This window comes from Silurus aristotelis (genome assembly GCF_946808225.1).
Source record: "Silurus aristotelis genome assembly, chromosome: 4".
NCBI lineage: Eukaryota > Metazoa > Chordata > Actinopteri > Siluriformes > Siluridae > Silurus > Silurus aristotelis.
Genome location: NC_139577.1, coordinates 5,961,366 through 5,973,621, shown reverse-complemented (window position 1 = coordinate 5,973,621; position 12,256 = coordinate 5,961,366). Strand labels below are relative to the sequence as shown.

The window sequence follows — 12,256 nt, the reverse complement described above, 5'->3', positions numbered from 1 at the left end:
CAAATGCTGGGGTTTTTTTTTATACAAAAAGAAACAACACCATGAAAGTGAATTTGTTCAAAACAGAAATCCCCCCCATGTCCTCCTCAACAAGCAGCTACTATAAACTTTAAAATGTCTAAATTAAATATAGTTACACTCAATTTGTGGTTTTTGCATTTTTTTTTTATAATCTGAATTAAGGTATATATATATATATATATATATATATATATATATACACACACTTTTCATCTGAATAATCAGCCAATTAATCGATTATTAAAATTATTTTTTTGTTTTTGTTTTTGTTTTACATTCTCAAACTTGCTTTGTAGATCTTTCACAACAAGTACGTCACTATAAATGGATAAAAACATATCAGGCATCGATCTTTGTTGAAATAAAGGAAGAACTTGTATTATAATAAAACACTTCAGGGTTTGTGCTGTTGATGTTGGGGTGATAAGACCATTGCTGATTATTTTCCTAAAACAACATACCATCCTTTTTCTTTTTCTTTTTTCTTTCTTTTTATAATGCTTTCTCGATTCCTGTCCCATAATTTAAACTCTGAAAAGAAAAAAAAAATAGCCAAAAACACTAAACCTTTGGCGATGCCGATACTGTAAAGTAATCGCCACAGCACATTGCATGCAGTGTTCCCAGGAATGGAAATATATATGCTCCTAAAACCGGATTATTTATTTAGTTCCTGGTGTACAAGGGGCAGGAAGTAAGCATGAAAACGTTTTTCCTATAAAGCGGCTAATCCCATCTCATGATAAGATCTAGTAGGTGCTTTTTATCTGTGCCATGCAGGTGCCATCAGAGTATCATAAGCACTGACCGTGGCTGCTTTTTGGTATTTTTGCACCCTCATCAAGTCTTTAAACAGGAAGCATCAACACGACATGGCGTTCATCTCCCCATGCTTTACTTCTGCACTCTCTTTTTGTGCTGTTATGGATATATTGAGGGCTGCAACCAACTATTATTTTGATAATCGGTTAATCGGGTAATAAAAATTTAATAAATAAATAGATTAATCAGGTGACTTTTTATCTTTTGATTTATCGGTTGATCTGACTCCTTTTTATTTAATTTTTTTGAAGAAACTACACCTTTGTTATCATTAGATGTTTTGCTTATTATAACTACATAAAACCCTAATTCGGAGTTTTGATGTATGTACAGTGAGGAAAATAAGTATTTGAACACCCTGCTATTTTGCAAGTTCTCCCACTTAGAAATCATGGAGGGGTCTGAAATTGTCATCGTAGGTGCATGTCCACTGTGAGAGACATAATCTAAAAAAAAAATCCAGAAATCACAATATATGATTTTTTTAACTATTTATTTGTATGATACAGCTGCAAATAAGTATTTGAACACCTGTCTATCAGCTAGAATTCTGACCCTCAAAGACCTGTTAGTCCGCCTTTAAAATGTCCACCTCCACTACATTTATTATCCTAAATTAGATGCACCTGTTTGAGGTCGTTAGCTGCATAAAGACACCTGTCCACCCCATACAATCAGTAAGAATCCAACTACTAACATGGCCAAGACCAAAGAGCTGTCCAAAGACACTAGAGACAAAATTGTACACCACTGGAAATTGCCAAGCAGCTTGGTGAAAAAAGGTCCACTGTTGGAGCAATCATTAGAAAATGGAAGAAGCTAAACATGACTGTCAATCTCCCTCGGACTGGGCCTCCATGCAAGATCTCACCTCGTGGGGTCTCAATGATCCTAAGGAAGGTGAGAAATCAGCCCAGAACTACACGGGAGGAGCTGGTCAATGACCTGAAAAGAGCTGGGACCACCGTTTCCAAGGTTACTGTTGGTAATACACTAAGGAGACACGGTTTGAAATCATGCATGGCACGGAAGGTTCCCCTGCTTAAACCAGCACATGTCCAGGCACGTCTTAAGTTTGCCAATGACCATTTGGATGATCCAGAGGAGTCATGGGAGAAAGTCATGTGGTCAGATGAGACCAAAATAGAACTTTTGGGTCATAATTCCACTAAACGTGTTTGGAGGAAGAAGAATGATGAATACCATCCCAAGAACACCATCCCTACTGTGAAGCATGGGGGTGGTAGCATCATGCTTTGGGGGTGTTTTTCTGCACATGGGACAGGGCGACTGCACTGTATTAAGGAGAGGATGACCGGGGCCATGTATTGCGAGATTTTGGGGAACAACCTCCTTCCCTCAGTTAGAGCATTGAAGATGGGTCGAGGCTGGGTCTTCCAACATGACAATGACCCAAAGCACACAGCCAGGATAACCAAGGAGTGGCTCTGTAAGAAGCATCTCAAGGTTCTGGCGTGGCCTAGCCAGTCTCCAGACCTAAACCCAATAGAGAAACTTTGGAGGGAGCTCAAACTCCGTGTTTCTCAGCGACAGGCCAGAAACCTGACTGATCTAGAGAAGATCTGTGTGGAGGAGTGGACCATAATCCCCCCTGCAGTGTGTGCAAACCTGGTGAAAAACTACAGGAAACGTTTGACCTCTGTAATTGCAAACAAAGGCTACTGTACCAAATATTAACATTGACTTTTTCAGGTGTTCAAATACTTATTTGCAGCTGTATCATACAAATAAATAGTAAAAAAATCATACTTTGTGATTTCTGGATTTTTTTTTTTTAGATTATGTCTCTCACAGTGGACATGCACCTACGATGACAATTTCAGACCCCTCCATGATTTCTAAGTGGGAGAACTTGCAAAATAGCAGGGTGTTCAAATACTTATTTTCCTCACTGTATATATGGGATTTCTCCTTGAACAAATTCTCTCAGGCTGGATTGTTTCTTTAAAAAATAAAAAAAATAAACTTAATAAAAAAAAAATTTTTAATTAAAAAATCAATACACAAACAATAAAAACCAGCATTTGAGTAGGCGAGGTAAAGCAGTTTGTGTAAATCGACATTTGTATTGTTTTAACGATAATTACAGATGGCAAGTTGACAGCCATGCTTTAAAAAAAATCTATATAAAATGTAATACAACACATTTTGTTCAGTTGTGAAGAGATTAGGGTTTTATCTGGTTATAATTAGCAACAAACTTTTTTATTTTAATCCAGTTATTCTGAAAAAATAAAATAAAAAAAATCAACCGATTAATTAATTTTTAAAATATCATTAGTTGCAACCTGAATATATATATATATATATATATATATATATATATATATATATATATATATATATATATAGCACAGAGGATGTTTATGTACATGTCTGGCACTTGAAAGAGAAGCAGTTTTGAGGCTGGTAATTCATCTGCAGCAGAGGTAGCTCTTGGTCTTCCCTGCTTTTGGAGACTGCACTTGGGGATACATTTAAAGTTCTTCAGGTTTTTCATGTTAAAGTAATAAAGAACCGTCTTTTCTCTTTACTTAACTGAGTGTGTTTTGCCATAATATGGATTTGTACAGTAGTTGTGGTGGCACTAATGATGCTGTTGACTCTGAACTCTTGACCTCAAACTTTTGATGTCACCCATATGAGGATGGGTTCCCCTTTGAGTCTGGTTCCTCTCAAGGTTTCTTCCTCATATCATCTAAGGGAGTTTTTCCTTGCCACTGTCGCCACGGCTTGCTCATCAGGGACAAACGCACACCATTCACCTTCACTGTTGTTTTCTGTAAAGCTGCTTTGAGACAATGTCTGTTGTGAAAAGCGCTATACAAATAAACTTGACTTGACTTGACTTGACCAGGCAAAATGTGAAATGAAACCCAGGTGACTACCACGTGAATCTGATCAGAGAATGATATGAATTTGCCAAGCTGTCAAAGATAGCTGCTTTGAACATTTTAAAATGTAAAGCAAATTATGGGTTGTTTAACTTTTTGTTTGTTTACTACAATAGTTGTTCTTTCCTAGTTTGATAGCTTGGATGTATGAATGTACAATGTTGAAAATAATGAAAAAGGAAAAAACTCTGAAAAAGAGAGTGTATCCAAACTTTTGACTGCCATTGTAATTAATATATATGTATACAAAACCTTGACATTAAAAAGTTCATATTCTCATTCATCTGCATTAACAATGTGGTCGTACAATCTTATTGGGTTTCATTACGTGTCCCAAATGACACCATAGTGCCTTCATAGGAGCCATGCATTAGTAGTAACCTACTGCAATCTCCACCCTATCTAGTGCACTATATTGCCCAGAAAGAGCTATTTGAAATTGAGCCTGGATGTAGTCTTAGCTCGTTAGTTAGATTCACGTACATTTTCTATTACATAATGTATAGTTAATTCAGCTGAAATACATAATTTATTTGAGTTTATTTTAAATCCTTGTAAACTTATTTCATTAATGTTATGTATTTTAGGGTTAGCTCGGGCTAAGCAGCAAGGAGGCTGTGGTAGTAAAGCTATTAACAGAGCAAGTTAGCTCAGGGTTTGTGCATAACTTTAGTTTTAATGGCAAAAAATGTTTTTCAACATGTTCCACAGAGAAAAATAAACGTTTGAAACTTACCCCAATCTTGTGTTTGTTTTTTTTTTTTTTTACTTCCGGTTTGGTGGCAATAACGGAAGCGAAGGATGTTGCTAGCTGCTTAGCTAGGTGGCTAACAACATAGCATCCAGCATAAAGTCCACAACTGTTGTTCACATAAAGGTTACGCACAGAATAAACATGTCGAAGCCAAAATGTATAAAACTATAACATGACGTGTCTTTACGGCATTTGAATAAATAAGAAAACTCAAAATGTAGCATCAAGCTAACGAGTCACCGTTTAGCTAGGTAGCTAGCGCAATGGCGTGGGACGGATAAGAAGCGAGTCAAGACATCTTTACTTTAGCTGAACTGCCAATTCTTCCACCCCGAGGGAAGTCACAGCGTTTTGAGATCTAAAAGGGATGCAAATGTCGAAAATGTTCAGCTTGTGGTGGCCGCCATGATCTTTATCTCCTTAGTAAACATGCCTGTAGTCAGTAGGGGCCGCCGTTTGGTTGCTAGTCAGCTCCAAAAATACTGGCACCCTTTACTTCTTTCAAAAGAACGGGCATGAGTTCAGGTACAAGTTTACACTAGACACAGTAATGACCACGTCTTTAAGGGCTTCCAGCATTGTGAATGGGACGAGCATTCCATTAATCTGTCCATCCATTCATTTATTTTTCATTCATCCTTCCGTTCATTTTGCGTTTACTCATACCTTCATTTAACATTCCATTTGTTCATTCATTTACCCATCCTTTTTTCATCAATCCATTCATGCGTTAGTTTATTCACCCATCCGATCATTTTTCATTAATTTATTCATTCAACCATCAATCGGTTTTCAGTCATCCATCCATCCATCCATCCATTTATTTTTCACCCACCTGTCATTGGAGACAGATGTGATCAGTGACTGTTCTTTGGGAAACAGTGGTGATCAGTTATTGGTCATTGGAGACACATGTGATTAGTGACTGTTCTCTGGGAAACAGTAGTGATCAGTGATTGGTCATTGAAGACAGATGTGATCAGTGACTGTTTTTTGAAAAACAGAGGTGATCAGTGATTGGTCATTGGAGACAGATGTGATCAGTGACTGTTTTTTGGAAAACAGTGGTGATCAGTGATTGGTCATTGGAGACAGATGTGATCAGTCACTGTTCTTTGGAAAACAGTGGTGATCAGTGATTGGTCATTGGAGACACATGTGATTAGTGACTGTTCTTTGGGAAACAGTAGTGATCAGTGATTGGTCATTGAAGACAGATGTGATCAGTAACTGTTCTTTGGGAAACAGAGGAGATCAGTGATTGGTCATTGGAGACAGATGTGATCAGTGACTGTTCTTTGGGAAACAGTGGTGATCAGTGATTGGTCACTGGAGACAGATGTGATCAGTGATTGTTCTTTGGGTAACAGTGGTGATCAGTGACTGGTCATTTGACACAGTTGTAATTACTGATTGAGGGAATAGTGGTGATCAGTGATTGGTCATTGGGAAATCGTGATGATCAGTGATTGAGGGAATAGTGGTGATCAGTGATTGGTCATTGGGAAATCGTGATGATCAGTGATTGAGGGAATAGTGGTGATCAGTGATTGGTCATTGGGAAATCGTGATGATCAGTGATTGAGGGAATAGTGGTGATCAGTGATTGGTCATTGGGAAATCGTGATGATCAGTGATTGGTTATTGAGAAACAGAGGCGGTCAGTGACTGGTCATTCCTGACTTTTGTGACCAGTGGCCATCACTAGTTAAATCTTATCACTTATGTTACAGCAGCTATAAACTGTCATTTCCTCACCAACCAGAATTTTTTTATTTTTCATGCGGAGATGTCTTAAACCGCATCTTGTCATACTATAAAGAAACCACTTCCTCATCTGCCCCGAACACTCTCCTGTTAAAGGCATGACTGACAGTTACCAAGTGCTGGAACTAAAGACTCCTTTCATAAAGAAGTTAAAAAAGACATCTCTTTTCCAACAACTTCAACAGTTCATCAGTGTGTATACATTTGTTATAAATAGTTGTTTGAATATACAGCTCATAGCAGGTGCTCCCACACATGTTTGTTGTTTATTCCTGGCTTTGAATGCGGGACGTCGCAAAAACCTCCAAACTCGGAAGTAAGGCGTTTTTACAAGGTGTACTTAAACGAGTGGCGTAACATTTCTCCGAAACTAAAAATATCTCCTGCTGTAACAAAAGCACAAAGGCCAAATCAGTTCACATTGTTTTCCAGATTTCTACCCTCATGCAAGAGATCGCTATCGCAGCACATGCACGCTGTACTTTTAAAAGCGAGCAATAAACGCGGAAAAGCTCAGGCGAGTCTATTAAAATTACACTTGATGAATGTTGAAAGGGCCAGAAGAACGTCTATTAACCAGCCCATGCAGACACTGAGCAAATATTTTCTTGCGCTGTTCTCTGTCTCATCCAGAGAGCAAATGGAAGACTGGAAGTGCTTGTATAACCGGGACCTCCATGAGTTATCACAGCACTCCATTTAAGGGCAATGGAAAAATGGACAGCTCGACAAATAAACCCTTTTAATAGGGACCAATCCTGCCATCACATTATCTCAGCACCAAAGGATGTATGCATGTGTGTGTGTTCACGTGTACACGTGTGGCCCCAGCTCTTAGCCAGACTTGAGACTTTTCCATGACCTGGTCGCTTTGGCATGTGCTTTTATCTAAAGGGGATTGAGAAGTTTATCTATAAACCACTCCAGGGTCAACAGTTTGTCCCGAGAGGTCGAATCGAAGTGTGACAGATTTAATGCCAGTGTGCATTAACAGACTAACTCTCGTCTTTTCCTGAAATCCCCCCAAAAAATCCTTCATGCTAAAGATGGTCGACGTCCAGCACTAACCTTACCATACATGGTGTAATAGCAAAGAGCGCAGACTAAAATCGACTTCTCATGTTACCTATTTTACATTCCGGTGCAGAGCATGAGCATCATAAAATCATAAATAATTCGCAATGGCCAACCTCAATTATGATTATGCAAACAATACTCAGAGTGCATTTTCTGCTGTTTGCTTTCGTTCTCGCCGGATGCCCGAAACCCTAATCGTTTGTTTCGCTCGTGCCTTCGAATCCCCGACAACCTTCGACGTGTCTGGGTGAGCGTCTCATCCCGTCTGAGCAATCGTTTCATCTCTGTCGTTTCCTTTCCTTGCCACAACAGCGACTCTGCTAATGAAGTACGTGCAGAAGGCCTGAAGAATTCGCAGCACGTGCTCACTTATTCGTTTATTCTGTTAAAGACACTTGAAGCCTGAGGTGAGAAGTCGAGAAAGGTTTGGAAGAACTCAAAAGATCCGACTTTCAGTCACGAGGCTTTGTGTTCTATAAAAAGACGAGAAAAGGGAAGAAGGGTTGGATCTAACTTGCACTACAGACACTCATAACAATGTGGTTTCACAAGAATTGTGCAAATAGGCAAACGTTCAAGGTTTCTATAGGGAAGAAAGACCTTATGACATAACTTATTCTGTCAGAGAATATTGAGCTGTACTGATACACTAGGATATAAGACACTTTCAGCCTGAGGTAAGAAGTTCAGAAAGGTTTGGAAGAACTTGAAAAATCTGACATTCAGTCATAAGGCTTCCTGTTCTAGAAAAGATGAAAGAAATGAAGGCGGTTTGGAAGGAACTTGAAGGTCCACATAATAATATAGGGTAACGTTTAAGGTTTCTATAAGGATGTTCAAATACAAAAAGTTCTAAGGTTTTACCAAGGAATCATCAAGAGCTTTATATCATATGGAACCTTGCGTTACTTACCAGCTTTCCCTCAGGTCAATAGATGCATTACCTTAATATGGAAATTTCTTTATAGAATCACACCTTATACTGTTAGAGAACATCAAGTTGTACTGATAGACTGTGATATTGTAAAAGACACCTCCAGACTGAGGTGAGAAGTTGAGAAAGGATTGAAAGAACTCAAAAGATCCAGATTTCAGTCACAAGGCTAGAAAAGAAAAGATAAAAGAAATGAAGGGGGGTTGGATCTAACTTGTGCTACAGGTCCACATTATAATGTGGATTTACAAGAATTCTGTGAATAGGCAAGCACTTTGTAAGGTTTTCTTAGAAGAATCTTCATGACTTTTACGTGAACCTTGCGTTGCTTTTGAACAACTGGATTTCTCCAGTGGATGCATTATTTTTTATGCCATAGTTTTGATTTATGATGTCATTAAAAAAAATTTCATCCTCCTCAAAGCAAGTTTTTCTGACCAAAATATCCTGACATCTGGGACAAAATACTTTTATGTGTGACTTTTGTATTTTAATTTTTTTTGTTTGTTGTGTAAATAGAACGTGTGTGTGAATGTTGTGTCTTTTTCAGGGACATGTGCACATGTTTGTGAGGATGAGGATATGGACTGTTTTAAACCCACGCAGCATGAACTCACGAGGATGTGGACAGTCCGTGTGGTTTCAGAGACATATGGACACAAAGCATGTGTGTGTGTGTGTGTGTGTGTGTGTGTATGAAAGAGAGAGCAGTAGGGAAGAAACAGCATAAATACAGAGAATGTTTTCTTTTCAACTTCGGACATTCTGTCCCGGGTTTATTTTAGAAGCAGACTATAGATAGCACTTTAACAAGGCTTCATCGGAAAGAATTTGGTGTTTTTAACATTCTTGTGACCTTTGACCCCCCCCCCCGTCTTTCTTTTTGGAAGAGGAGCAAAAGGAAGGGTGCCTGCAAAGTGCCATAATCCAAATATATTTTTAGTCTTAATCAGCATTCCAATCTGAAGTTTTCCATTTCTCTACAAGTCTTCAGGCTAGTTTACATCTTTGATGTTCGACCCATTCAATTCGGATTCAATAACATTCGCGGGGTAAGGATATTCCGCTTAAAGACCTCTAACCTCTCTCCCTATCCCTCTATCTATCTCTTTTTTTTTGTTTCTTAGAGAGTTTTTCCAGAACATTCCCCAAGCATAAATAATCACAGCGACTTATATCATTGTCGGTGGAGGAAGTGTGGAGATTAAAGCATTAGCATATTAAAATACTCACAAGCTGGAAGGAATAATAATAATAATAAAAAAACACACTGGCATGCGTTCATAGGAAAATAATGAGATGGCTTTTATTTATGTATAGCTACGTTTAATGCTATGGAGCATCAAAGAGACAAATGAGTTCAAGTTACCAGCAATACACAGAGAAAACATAAAGCTTGATAACTTCTGTCCAACATGTAAAAACTTTACATCTGACTGAGACTGGAGACTCCTTCCATAAATATAAAGACACTGCAGATTTTAAAGTGACAATAGAAACTTTACATTATACATCATTTTACACAAATATGAGTTTGACGTTTAATTCTTTATTAAGTATTTTAGCTTTGTTAGCTTTAGCTGGGGTTAAAACCACGTGAACCTCACCCTGAAATGTGCTCACAGTCGAGTCGCTAGTCAGTGGCGTTGATCTTATGTGCTTGCTCTGAAGCGAGTTGAACAGCAATGCTGTGGTCAGAAACTGACACTGATGGTGGTTTAAAGGACCAGTAACACATGCTGTGTATGGAAAAAGATGTGCTTTAGTCTGTAACCCAACACCTAAAAGTTACGCTAATAGGGTAGGTGTGTGCAATAAAAAGTGCACGAGTCAAAACAGGGCTCTAAGCTGCTTCTTATATACACAAGATTACGTTCAACCTAATAAAAAATTGACGTCATGATACTTTATTGAAAACCGACAAATTGACATGTTAACAGATAAAAAGAGAGAAAGAGAGAGAGAGAGAGGGAGAGAGAGAGAAAGAGAGAGAGAGAGCACTTACTTACAAGTAATTATTAATAGTTGAAATACATTTTATACACTCAAGAATGAGAGAGAAGAATGACATTGGAGACGATTCTGTGAGATAGACTTTGAACAAATAGATAGATAGATGATAGATGATAGATAGATAGATAGATAGATAGATAGATAGATAGATAGATAGATAGATAGATAGATAGATAGATAGATAGATAGATAGATAGATAGATAGATAGTACTGTGTGTGTCTGCGTGTGTGTGTGGCCAGCACCTATATAAAGCAGTACTTGTGGCGAGCGATTGCTGCTCTGTGTGAGGACGGCTCGGGGTGTAAGTGCGTGAACACGGATGACAGGTTGGAATATGTGAGCAAGAGGGTGTGTTTGTGTGTGTGTGTGTGTGTGTGTGTGTGTGTGTGTGTGTGTGTGTGTGTGTGTGTGTGCGTGCGTGCGTGCGTGCGTGCGTGCGTGCGTGCGTGCGTGCGTGTGTGTGTTGAGAGACAAGGATCAGTGGCAGATTGTTTCCAATGGAAAGAATTCTGGGAATGAGAGAGAAGAGCTATCAGTGACTGAGCACTATGACCCTAAGAATAATTAAAAACATTTGCCCACACACACACACACACACACACACACACACACACACACACACACACACACACGTGCACATCCTTCTCTTTCTCTCACATACATACCAACGCATTCATTTTACTCCATGCAAGCACATGCACACAATTTTTATGTCCATGTATACTTTAGATTCACATTTACTTACTTACTTAACTACTTACTTACTTACTTACTTACACACACACACACACACACACACACACACACACACACACACACACACACACACACACACACACACACACACACACACACACAAAAAAAAAAAAAACATACAGTGTAGTTGAACAGTTGAACAAAGTTTTTAGTCTTCTAGGGACTATTACAGACCAATTTGTGATCTCAACCATGGATGAATTCGGTAGATGAAGCATGTCCATTTTTGGAATTTCTTTTTCACTATTGCCCTTACGAAAAAGCCTACTGAATGCACATTACACGACACTATTTCCGTTACACAAACACACGTGTTAACATCATGATGAGGTAATTTTGGACAATCTGACTGAACACTGTCCACTGCATAAATAACTCAGCTGGGGTGTGCGCATGCACTTTGCTTATGTGTGTGTGTGTAACCAGGAGGTGTCTTTATCGGGGTGGAATGTCCACTCATCGTTTCCAGGATGTAACGTGAAGACCTCAGCATGGAACTCTTTAATTGAACCATCTTGCTAACCTTTTACTTAAACACACACACACAGGCAATGATGAATTTTTAATAAAGATACCATTAGATCTTATTTTATAATCTATAACTTTGCTATATAAATCTATAACAATTTGCAATCTAACTTTAGGTATGCAATACTACATCATATCCAGGCTCTTTTAGCAAGCAAAACATTAAAGAAGCGGTGCTCTAAAAGTTTTTACCACACACATTTACAGAATAAGTTCAGGTTTACTAATTTCACCTCACAAACTTTTACAAGCTGAAAGGAATAATAATACTAATAAAAAAAAAAACACAAACCATAAAGCTTTATGTCCTCTGTCCTACATGTGAAAAGTTACAGCTTTACATCTGACTGAGACCGGAGACTCCTTCCATAAATATTAAGACATTGCAGATTGTAAAGCGGGGGAGTGGTGGCTCCAGCGGCTAAGGCGCTGGGTTGCCGATCGGAAGGTCTGGGGTTCGAGCCCCGGTATCGCCAGGCTGCCACTCTTGGGCCCTTGAGCAAGGCCCTTAACCCTCTATGCTCCGGGGGTCCCTTACGAGGGAAATAACAAGGTCTGTGACGTCGGAGTGACGTGGGGCTGCCTTCCCGTGGGCTCACCACCTGCAGGAGGGACCGTAAGGGACGGTGCTGTGAGGATTGGGCAGCAGTCGAAGGCGGGGTCCTGC

The 12,256-nt window shown here is 39.0% G+C and overlaps 1 protein-coding gene across 4 annotated transcripts in view; it reads right to left on the bottom strand.

The window, feature by feature from the left end:
* The window catches only part of lclat1 (lysocardiolipin acyltransferase 1), a 28,946-nt gene extending 23,760 nt beyond the window's left edge, over window positions 1-5,186 (bottom strand). For 2 of the 4 annotated variants that reach the window (XR_014533385.1, XM_083540514.1), the window contains exon 1: window positions 4,495-5,186. The gene's annotated coding sequence lies outside the window, so the exon portion shown is untranslated. The remainder of the gene's footprint in view (window positions 1-4,494) is intronic. The other 2 variants (XM_083540515.1, XM_083540516.1) reach the window with 2 other exon arrangements.
* Window positions 5,187-12,256: the final 7,070 nt, after the last annotated feature.